At 39.6% G+C, this 12,176-nt stretch overlaps 1 pseudogene; it reads right to left on the reverse strand.

Moving 5' to 3' along the window:
- Positions 1-2,150: 2,150 nt before the first annotated feature.
- Positions 2,151-11,953, reverse strand: LOC132611137 (germin-like protein subfamily 1 member 7; annotated as a pseudogene).
- Between the last annotated feature and the right edge of the window lie 223 nt (positions 11,954-12,176).

The following is a 12,176-nucleotide window of genomic DNA, read 5'->3' on the forward strand; positions in this document are numbered from 1 at the left end:
GGCGATTCGCTATGAATACAAACGCTCATAAGCAATGTGGGATAATTGATGGAATAAACACAACATGAATATAAATAAACGACCTTGGCCGAATCAGATGTTGAAAGAGAGATTGTATGTATGAACTCTTTTATTATAAATGTTCTTGGAAAGTAAAGAAGCCAACCCCCACAAAGGAGGAGGATATGCCCTATTTATAGTGTCACCTCCATGGGTCTCATACAATGGGAAATAATAAAATAATAATAACAAGGACAGCTCTGCACGGATTTGGTGGGATTAGACTGACGGCGCCGTCTGACACACGCATGGTAGGTAGTTGACTGTGGCAGGACGCTACTGGCGCGTGGCCCGCATGCAACGGCCACACGGACCAACGGCTACTCGGACAAACGGCCATGAATGCTCGGGTCATCGGGCTTGGATGTTCGGGTCACCGGGCTTGGCCACTACGACAACGTCGAAGGCAGACCTGTCGGTGCCCTTGCCCAGCACCGGCCCAAGCATTACATCGGTCAAGGGCGAATAGTATCCCTCACATTCTCATTCCTTCCTCTGGTTCCTCGTTCCACCGGTTCGCCTCATATCCGGTTTCTACCGTATACACTATACCCTCTGTTTTCTATAATGTGAACAGACATGCATGTATTTTCAGTTTAGGTGGCCTGAATTTGTTTTGCCCTTGTCTAATTATTATGGCATATAAACGTTACTGATATCACTAGATTCTACGTGGATTTCTTCCTTTTTTTAATCCTCCTTCTCTCACAAAAAAAGAAGGCATTAAGCAACAAGTAATTTATAAGTTAATTGTGATGTTCGATGGAGCCCAAGCCTAGCCTAATGATTTTCCTTGGCTAATTTGTACAAATAGGAGGGGATTGTCAGTATGACTTATGGTGACTCATCAGGAATTTTATTTGAGATTGACCAAGATTTGCCTTAACAATAAGTTATGATAATTCATCAAGATTTCTTATTTGAGATTCACCAAGATTTTGTCTTAACAACAAGCTGTGATGATTCGTCAGGATTTCTAGTCAAATCCTGATGATCACCACAACATTTTTTATAGAAATTTACCATCACGTTTTTTCTTCGAATTTGATTGCGACTTTCTACTACTAATCTCAACAATTTTCAATAGTTGAATTCAACCTAAACCTTAAAAAATTAATAGACCCACTCTGCCTTCTTCAATATATTTTTTTTCAAGTTTAACAACATCCAACATTGTTGTTTTCAATTTCCTCCCGCCACCAAATCAAATAATTATTGATAGACAATACTATAAGTAAGCAATTCCAATCACAAATAAGCAATGAATTTTCAATTTTTTTTTATAGCACATATATCATTTTTTTAATTTTTTTAATTAGGTGTTCATGATTCATTGAAAGAAGAAGAAGGAAAGAAAGGAAGGAGAAGAAGGAAGTTCTGGCCGAATTCTAAATTTGGGTATCCTCCGAGTGCCCTTCCAGCATAAAAACTTGAACAGGAAGTCCTTAAATTATTTCCGGAAAAAAAGAAGGAAGAGAGCGTTTGGCATACACAAGCAAATATTAAATGAGTAATTTTGGAGAAATCAAATTTTCTTAATAAACAATTGCCTTAATTCTCAAAGGAATCAAGTTGAGGTCCTTCGGATATAAAGCCTTATAGCCACAGAAATGCTATGACATCGACCTATTTTAGATCATAAATTTCAAAAGTCTTCATTTATTTCTTAATAGTCGTGCAGATTTAATTATATCCACATAAATTGGAACGAAGAGAGTATTTTTGTCAATGTGATGTTCGGGAAGGGTGAATAAAACAAATATTTTAGTGTCTTTCGTGATACTTGAATAAGTTGATTGATTTTTCCGTAATTACCAAAAAATAACTTAATAATTTTAGTACAATAAAGTAAAATTTGAGTAATCATCCATGAAATTAACCCCACAAATATAATAACTAGGAAATAAAGAGGTTGAACAATAGTAACATTTAACTATGACAACATCAACGCCATTATTCTAGATGTTCTCACGCAGAATAATTTAGTACAATAAAGTGAAATTTAAGTGATCATCTATCAAATTAACCCAACAAATATAGGAAGTAGGAAATAAAGATCTTGCAAAATAGTGTAATATTTAATTATTTCAAAACTCAAATTGAATTACAAGAACAATGGATGGTTACAAAGTAACATCAAGGCCATTATCATTGCAGATAGTTCTCACCTGACCATTATATGTCTGCCCTTTCTAAGTTCTAACATTACAAAATCGATAGACAAAATGCATAATGTTAGAAAAACAGCCAAAATACCCAAAATACTTAATATTTTCTAAGACACAAATTTTCTTGTTTAATCTAAGAGAACAATCCTCGAAGTTGTGTGACCATTTTCTTGTCCAATTGGAATGCTTTTGCAAGAACATCATCCCCAACTGGTGGATTTGATCCAAAGAGTTGACTAGCCACCACATTTAGCCCAGGATTTTGGCTATTCAAAGCACCAAACACAGTTGCATTTGAATGTCCAATATTATACTGAAAGTGAATCAATCCTTATGGGAACACAAATACATTCCCTTTACTCAATATTCTTGTAAAAGATAAGTGTTTAATGGATTTGTAGTGTCAGGGGCCAAAAATCCAACATAAAGATAACCCTCTACAACAACGATAATTTCAGTGCCACGAGGGTGTGTGTGGTGGAATTAAGCCAAGTGGTGCAAAATCAGCACGAACAAGAGAAATGCCAAGAGTGTTGAGTCCAGCAAGACGATTTACATCGACCAAATTTAAAAATGATCCCTGATAGATTATGTAAATATTAATTAGAATATTTTGTAGTCTACTATTTTAGGTTAGCATATTTTGTATATTGTGTAATCTCCTATTTTAGGTTAGAATATTTTTGTATATAAACCAATTCAAGTAATGAAAGGACTCAAGGAAAATATTTCCTACATGGTATCAGATTAGGGTTTCTTTCTTCTTCCTCCTTCCGCTACGCCCTAATCCCTATATTTTCCTCCCTTAAGCCGTCGCCCCCTTCTCCTCTTTTTCCCATGGCCGATGCACCTACCACCCCCGGCTAAGCCCACGTTCCACCCGGCCCTCGCGGTCTCCAATATCAAGAATCACATCTCTGTTACTCTTGAGATGGAAAACTCACAATACGGTACATGGGCAGAGCTTTTCAAAATTCATGCTCGCTCTCACAAGGTCCTTCATCACATCATTCCTGTTATATCCCGTGTTTTCGCATACTTGAAAATTTTGAAATAATTGCGACCTGTATGTTATAAGGCAATATTTTGATTTTAGTTAATATGTCCATGTTGTCCATGAAAAGTATTGACGCGAAAGTATTGAGGGAGGCGAAGGACAAAATTGGAATTTCGAAAATTAGTTTCGGGAATTTCGAAATACGATCCATAAGTAATTGGGCTCAAAATAAATAAGAGAAATTGAGGCCCAATTTGAAAGGGGTGGCCGGCCAAGAGGCTTATGGCCCAAGCCCATTTAATTATTTCACATGATCAAAATAAATAAGGGACCATTTGTTCATCTAGAGAGTTCAAGAGAAAACAAGAACAAAAAGTTGAGAGGAAAAGAAAAACAAGGCCAAGGGTTCGGCCAAGTGAGAGAAAAAGAAAGGAAAAAGAAAAAAATTCTTGGAGCTCAATCCTTTGGTTCAAAAATCCATCTCTTTTGGAATTACTACTAAGTGCAAGATTCTCTTCAAGATGATATAATTATTTTGGCAAAAAGGTGACTTTGGTGGCAAGTGAAGAACTTGAAAAAAAAAGGTAAGAATCAATTCATTTTCTTATGTTATGAAGTTTGGTTTATGTTGTAGTATGTAGAAATGAGTAGAATTTATGAAAATATGGAAGTTTGCAAAGTGGGTGTGTTTGTTTGAAAGTGGCCGTGTGTGTGTGTTGATGTATGGATATAATGAGTCGAATTTTTGTGTTGTATTCTAGTTGTGGTTATGGTAGAGTTTATATTGGAAATGAAAGATGAAAGAATTTGGTGGAAGTTGGAAATATAGGAATATGGCCGTGAGATGTAGGAGTTGAAATGGAAATGGATTTGTTGTATTTAGTATGTTAATTATGTTGTTGTAAGTCTTGTGATAAAAAAATGAGAAAAATTGTTGTTAAGAGGTTGTCGGAAAGTAGGTGATTTTATTATGGTTTATGTAATTATGAGAATGAAGTTATAAGATGCAAAGTGTTGTGGTTGTAAATGAAATTGGAAGGTAAGAATATGTTATGGATGTTTATGTTAAAGATTGGAAGTTTAGGTGGATTATGGTTTTGGGTGGAAAGTTTGTATATTTTGTATATCATGTGAATATTTTGTGGAAATGATATGAAATGCTTCCGAATTGTGTTGTAATGATCTCGATTAGTAATGAATACGAGAATGTCGATATTGCTTTGAAAATATGAAGTTGGAATGAAGGTTATGACATTATGTTGGAAAGTTGGCTAGTTATGCTATATTGTGTTTTATATGCTAATTGTTGAAGTTGTTGGATTGTTGGGTTGTTGTTGTTGATATATTAGGCCGAGCTAAGTCTCGGGGATGCTATATGTATAGGGGAAATGCTGCCGAAATTTCGGTAGATAAACATGAATTCAAGTTGAACTCTTAGAAGCTATAACTCACAATTGGTAAACATGACCATTTGTAGATTCTGGTGGAAACGGAACTTGAGTTTGGACGAACGTAAAGCGCAAATAAGGTATGTAAAGTTTTACCCCTCCTTCTTTTGGCATGTCTTAGACCTAATAGGCTTGGATACGGGCCTCGGGGATGAATCTATTCCTAGAAATCTGAGTTGAAATTTGACCTTTCTTTCATTCAATGGAGTTGAATCAAACTTTTCATGCCTCGATGAAATAAGTGCTTAAACATCTACATCTTTCCCAAATGAGGCCGAATTACACTAGAACTATCATAAGTGACTCCGTAAAGCTCAATGTACGTAATTTATGATCGCCACCTCGACTTGGCCAGAGGTGGGCCCACAATGTTAGAGACCTTTTGTATTGCTCTATTTGACTTATTTTGTGCAATAATCAAAAGAAACTTTTGGGCTATTGTCCCGACTACTAAAGGACAGTTGTTTAACTACCTCATTATGTTCTATGATATATTTTGTTATGTAATAACGTTTCTAATATAATTATTGCTTCAATTTTCCAAAAAAAAAAAATGGCTTCTGAAACCCGTTTATGGTTCACTAATGATTTTAAAAGAACTAGTTTTGTACAAAGGAATATAAAATTGATTTTCAAAAACCACTCCGACGGGGGTGTGAGATTTTAATATTTAGACTTTTCAAAGCCACTCCGAAAGGGGTACGGGGTTTTACTATTTCATTTCATTTACTACTTATGTTTACTTTATCATTATTATTATGCCCGAAGGGGCAATCATCATTATCATTATGCCCGAAGGGGCCATCCTCATTATTATGCCGGAAGCGGCCGTCCGAAGGGACTATTATGTTACTATGCCGGAAGCGGCTGCCCGAAGGGGCTATTATTGATATTGAGCCGGAAGCGGCTGCCCGAAGGGGCTATTATTGGTACTGAGCCGGAAGCGGCTGCCCGAAGGGGCTATTATTGATATTGTGCCGGAAGCGACACGTGTGTTGTGTTGCATTATTTATTTAAAGAAAAGGTGTTAGTGTGCCTTACTTATTTTGAAAGGTTGGTTGGATTACATTATTTACTTAAAGACTATCCCGAGACTTTGTTTACACATTTATGTTCCTCTCAGCGAAGACCGCAGGTATTGAGTATGATTGTGGCTTCCCCCTCTTGTTTTAGGCTACTTATAGCTGGGTTTCTAAACCTGTTCACTGTCGCATTTTCCTGGATTATGACTTGTCACCGCTTTACATATTCAGTACATATTTCGTACTGACCCCCTTTCTTCGGGGGCTGCGTTTCATGCCCGCAGATACAGGGTCGCGACCCGGCGATCCGGCTGCTTAGGGGAAGTCAGCGCTAGGAGTCAGACAGCTCCACTTGCTCCGGAGGCTGTTCCTGTGTTGGTATAATTTTGTGTACATATTTAGTAGGTCGTACTCTTTAGAAGTCTGCGAACAGCGTGGGTGTTATGGGTATTGTTTGGTTTTGTTGGTCACTACGTTGTTGTACAAAAGTGGTGGCAGCCCGTTCAGCTGGCTTTGTCTTATGTCATGTGTATATATATGCTTATGTGTGCGTGTGTGTATGTATGTAACACGCTTTGAGACGTTTTAAATTACGTGTTGACTTCAGCATTTGGATTTAAATTTTCAGGCATAGTTATACAAAAAAAAAAAAAAATCCTATTGAACGCCATATTTGAGTATAAGTAGTATACAGTGAGCCATCGGGCAGGGTGAGCTCGGTCACTTGTCATGGTCCTAGGTTGGGTCGTGACAATTCCTCCACCCAAAGGTAAGGAGAAGCCGGCTCCCAAAACTGATGAGGAAGTTGAATTATGGACCACCATTGATGCCACCGTGCTTCAATGGATTTATTCGACAATTTCGAATGATCTGTTAAACACTATCATCGAACCAGACGCTACTGCCATGGACGCTTGGGATCGCTTGCGTGATATCTTCCAAGATCATCAAACTTCTCGTGCGGTGACTCTCGAATAAGAATTCATGACGACTCGTATGGAGGATTTTCCCAATGCCTCCGCCTATTGTCAGCGTCTCAAGAGCCTTGCCGATCAACTGAAAAACGTCGGGGCTCCCGTGACGAATAACCGCCTTGTCCTTCAACTGGTCTCCGGTCTCACTGAAGCGTACAAAGGGGTTGGGACACAAATTCGCTCCCCCCATTCACTGAGGCTCGGTCTTCCCTTGTTTTGGAAGAACGTGAGCTTGCGGCTATGGTGTCTCACGGGTCTGGTTCGGCTATGGTGGCCTCGGTCGACGATGCGCCACTCCCTTCGGACAACACAAGCTCACGCCGAGGGAAATCAAAAAATTCTTGCGGCCAAAATTCTGGAACTGGCCGTAAGGGGGGCTCGGGCCGCGGCTTAGGCAGCGGCAAACTCACCGGTGGTAGCGATAATTTTTCCCGAAGCAGCGGCGGTCAGCAGCAGTAGACTGCCGGCAGTGGCGGTCAGCAGCAGTTTGGCCACTGGCAGTGGGTCCTCCAGCCCCGCTGGGCTGCTCCTCCCTCCTGCCCGTACCCGACAGCTTCTTGGGCTCGTCCGCCGCCAGTCCCGCCACGGCTGCAGGGTATTTTGGGCCCTCCTCCAGCTCAGCAGCTCTACACGGCGGCAGTAGCCTCTCCCGGGTCGTATGTTCCAACCGACATTGAGTCCGCAATGCACACGATAACCTTGAACCCGCCCGATAAAAATTGGTACATGGACACCGGGGCCACTTCTCATATGACATCCTCGGATGGTAATCTCTCGTCTTATTTTAATTTGAACAATCAAAATAATGGTATTGTTGTGGGAAATGGTCATTCGATTCCAATTCGTGGTTGTGGTCATACTAGTTTGCCTCCTCCAAACCCCCATTTATCCTTACGAAATGTCTTACATGCTCCTAAACTCATTAAAAATTTAATCTCAGTACGGAAGTTTACTACTGAAAATTCTGTGTCTGTTGATTTTGATCCATATGGGTTTTCTGTGAAGGATTTTCAGACGGAGATGCCACTAATGCGGTGTGATAGTCGGGGAGATCTTTATCCGGTCACCACCATCAAATATCCAACCACCACTCCATCAACCTTTGCGACGTTGTCCTCTCCTTTTTGGCATGCTCGCTTGGGTCATTCGGGAAATTCTATCTTAGATTATCTTAGGGTTAATAAAAGCATTGAATGTAATAAATCTAGTCTTTCTAGTATTTGTCGTTCTTGCGTTCTTGGTAAACACATTAAGTTTCCGTTTGATTCTTCTATTTCCGAAACTTTGATGCCATTTGATATTATTCATAGTGATTTGTGGACCTCTCCCATGTTAAGTTCATTGGGTCATCGATATTATGTTCTTTTTATGGATGATTTTTCGAAGTTTTTATGGACTTTTCCTTTGGCTATGAAATCCGATGTTTATCCGAAATTTTTAGCTTTAAAAACCCACATTCATACCCAATTTGAACGTCATATTAAAAATGTCCAATGTGATAATGGGAGGGAATATGATAATGGTCAATTCGGGAAATTTTGTGAGTCTAATGGGATGTCATTTCGTCTTTCTTGTCCACATACGTCTTCACAAAATGGGAAAGCCGAAAGAAAAATCCGTTCTATTAATAATATCACTCGGACTCTTCTTGCTCATGCTTCTCTCCCCCCTTCGTTCTGGCATCATGCCTTACAAATGGCACCATATCTTCTTAATATTTTACCAAGTAAATTATTAGGTCACATTTCTCCTCTTCAAGTGCTATACCAAAGAAAGCCATCTTACTCTCATCTTCGGGTTTTTGGGTGTTTATGCTATCCCCTCTTTCCTTCTCCGACTATCCACAAATTGCAAGACCGATCTACATCGTGTGTCTTTTTGGGGTATCTTACGAATCATAGAGGGTATAAGTGTTATGATTTATCGTCCCATAAAATCATTATTTCTCGTCACGTGATTTTTGATGAGAATGTCTTCCCTTTTTCCAATTTACATTCTCCCACTTCTATTACTTACGAGTTTTTGGACGATGGCATTTCCCCATTGTGGTTGCATCACTTGGCTTCTACTCCGGATAGTCGGCTCAGCCCCCCCCCACTGCTCCCGTGCCACAACCAACTACCCCTTACCACCGTGACCCAGCCCGCTGCCCGGTCCCCTCCCACCGTGACCCAGCCCGCTGCCCGGTCTCCTCCCACCGTGACCCAGCTCGCTGCCCAGTCCCCTCCGCTGGCAGCCGCCTACCCTACCGCACCTACCCCTCTTCCCGCTTCCTTGGGCCAACAGCCCTCGGCTACGTCTATCCCACCGTCACCCCAGCCTCCCCCTTCTACCAATCCGTCCCGAATGGTGACCGGGAGTCAGCATGGTATTTTTAAGCCAAAATGCACGTTTAACTTGAATACCATGGTTATGAAATCCCCTCTCCCTCGTAACACTGTGACAGCCCTTCGCGACCCGAATTGGAAAATGGTTATGGATGATGAATTTGATGCTCTTATTAAAAATAAGACGTGCGAATTAGTGCCCCGTCCACCTAATGTGAATGTTATTCGTTCTATGTGGATTTTCACTCATAAAGAAAAATCTAATGGTGATTTTGAGAGGCATAAAGCCCGTCTTGTAGGTGATGGTAAGACTCAACAGGTTGGCATTGATTCTGGTGAAACCTTCAGTCCAGTGGTCAAGCCGGTTACGATCCGTATCGTTCTCAGTCTTTCACTATCAAAGAAGTGGCCTATTCATCAACTAGATGTCAAGAATGCTTTCTTACACGGTGAGCTCAAGGAAACAGTGTATATGCATCAACCTCTGGGTTTCAGAGATCCCACTCATCCGTATTATGTATGTTTACTCCGTAAGTCCTTATATGGGCTTAAGCAGGCCCCGAGAGCATGGTACAAGCGTTTTGCAGATTATGTCTCTTCTCTTAGTTTTTCAAACAGCAGATCTGACAATTCTTTGTTCATCTACAAAAAGGGGTCCGATATGGCATACATGTTACTTTATGTTGATGATATTATTCTTACTGCTTCCTCAGATTCTCTCCGATGCTCCATTATGGCTCTCCTTGCCTCGGAATTTGCTATGAAGGATCTGGGTCTTTTGAATTATTTCCTTGGCATTCGTGTCACTCGACATAAGGATGGCGAGTTTCTTTTGCAACGCAAGTATGCCGAAGAAATCATTGATCGAGCTGGGATGTCTTCTCGTAAGGTTGCTTCTACTCTGGTTGATACTAAACCGAAGGTGAGCGGCACATCGGGTGCTCCTTATGATGACCCGACTCACTATCGCAGTCTCGCAGGTGCTCTTCAGTATCTTACTTTCACGAGGCCGGATATCTCTTATGCTGTTCAACAGGTATGCTTACACATGCATACACCGCGACAGGTTCATATGCATGCACTTAAGCGTATCATCCATTACATTCAGGGTACACTTGACTATGGTTTGTATCTTTATCCGTCCTCAGTTACGGACCTTCTTTCCTACACTGATGCGGATTGGGGGGGCTGCCCTGACACACGTCGATCAACGTCTGGTTATTGTGTCTTCCTTGGGGATAACTTGATATCGTGGTCTTCGAAACGCCAACCTACCCTCTCTCGTTCGAGTGCTGAGGCGGAGTGTAGGGGGGTTGCTAATGTTGTCTCAGAGTCCTGCTGGCTTCGCAATATTCTGTTGGAATTACATTGTCCTATTCATAAGGCTACTATGGTATATTGTGACAATGTGAGTGCCATTTATCTTTCGGGAAATCCGGTGCAACATCAGCGCACCAAACACATTGAAATGGACATTCACTTTGTTCGTGAGAAGGTTGCGCGCGGACAAGTTCGTGTCCTTCATGTTCCATCCCGCTATCAGATTGCCGACATTTTCACCAAGGGACTACCACAGGTCTTATTTGAAGATTTTTTGGATAGTCTCAACGTTCGTAAACCTCCCGTTTCGACTGCGGGGGTGTGATAGATTATGTAAATATTAATTAGAATATTTTGTAGTCTACTATTTTAGGTTAGCATATTTTGTATATTGTGTAATCTCCTATTTTAGGTTAGAATATTTTTGTATATAAACCAATTCAAGTAATGAAAGGACTCAAGGAAAATATTTCCTACAATCCCATTCCTGGTAAAGGATTTCCGCTTACGTTAAATCCTGCAGAAAGAAATCGTCTACTATGACAAGTTTTGGATCTTTGCAAAATTTTCCATTCATGAATACTGCAAAAAAAATAAAAAAATCGGAGTATGTATTAGTGTAAACCTTCCAACCAAACAAGAAGAAAGATAAAAAAGGAAAATAGTTTAACTTCAATACACTGAGGGGATATTTGGTTCATGAACAAAATTATTCTGAAATAATGCAAAGATTATAATATATTGAGATTAATAACCCATGGATTTTTGTTTTTTATTTTTTGAAATATAAGGTGTATAAATCAAAGTATGTGTTTGATTTGAACCTGGACAAAACTTGAATAAACTTCATTTTCGAATTTCAACCTCGGCTTTTTTATAGGACCTTGAGAAAAGAGTTTCGCAAGAAGGCTTCTTTACCATCATTTGGTTGTTTCCTTGTATGAGATGAATATGGTATTACCGGGATTAACATATCAAATAATTCTGGAATTACTTATTCTAGAATTAAATAAAAAATTACAACCAAACATGGGATAAGATGATCCTTCATTTTATCCTGGAATTAGTTTATTAAATAACTCTCGACCGTGTAAATGAATTTTTATACTAACAGATCACCCAACATATAACTACAGATAACTGTTTATAACATGTGAAATTAGAACTAGAAAATAAAGCGAATCATCGCCTACTAAAATATGTTAAAATATACAGATAATATAAACAAATGTACACTATCCGTCTATATAAGTTAAATAATAATAATAATAATAAAAAAAAGTTACCTCCAGCATTGGAGTCACTAGCTGCAATACAAACGTCCTGAACAGGGCTTGGATCAAAGGAAGAACCAAAGGATGAAAGCAGACCAACAATGACTAGAATAATCATGAGGAGAGGAAAAGCCATTGTGGATCCATCATGAGGAGAGGAAAAGCCATTGTGGATCCATCATGAGGAGAGGAAAAGCCATTGTGGATCCAAACAACTCAAGCTTTAATTTCTTGAAAACTTTTTTTCTTCTGGTAGGATGATTAATGTTAGCTAATCACAGGTGATGAATTAATACTGAAAAATCTTAGCCTATATACAGATAGTTGTCATATTGAATCTTGAGAAATCAGAAATGGAGAATAAGAGAAACTCGATACTGTTTCATTGAAGAATAAATGATCCACTTAATTAGTTGGATGTTTATACACTTGTCAACAGAAAGAAAATAACTAACAAATTGGCTAATTAACGACTAACTACCGAGTAAGGTAAAATGACTACTGTGCCCTTTTGGCCTAAGTTACACCATATTCAACACTCCTCTTCAAGCAAGGTGGTGCAATAGAACACGTAGCTTGGAGCACA

This window comes from Lycium barbarum, chromosome 9 (assembly GCF_019175385.1).
Source record: "Lycium barbarum isolate Lr01 chromosome 9, ASM1917538v2, whole genome shotgun sequence".
Lineage (NCBI taxonomy): Eukaryota > Viridiplantae > Streptophyta > Magnoliopsida > Solanales > Solanaceae > Lycium > Lycium barbarum.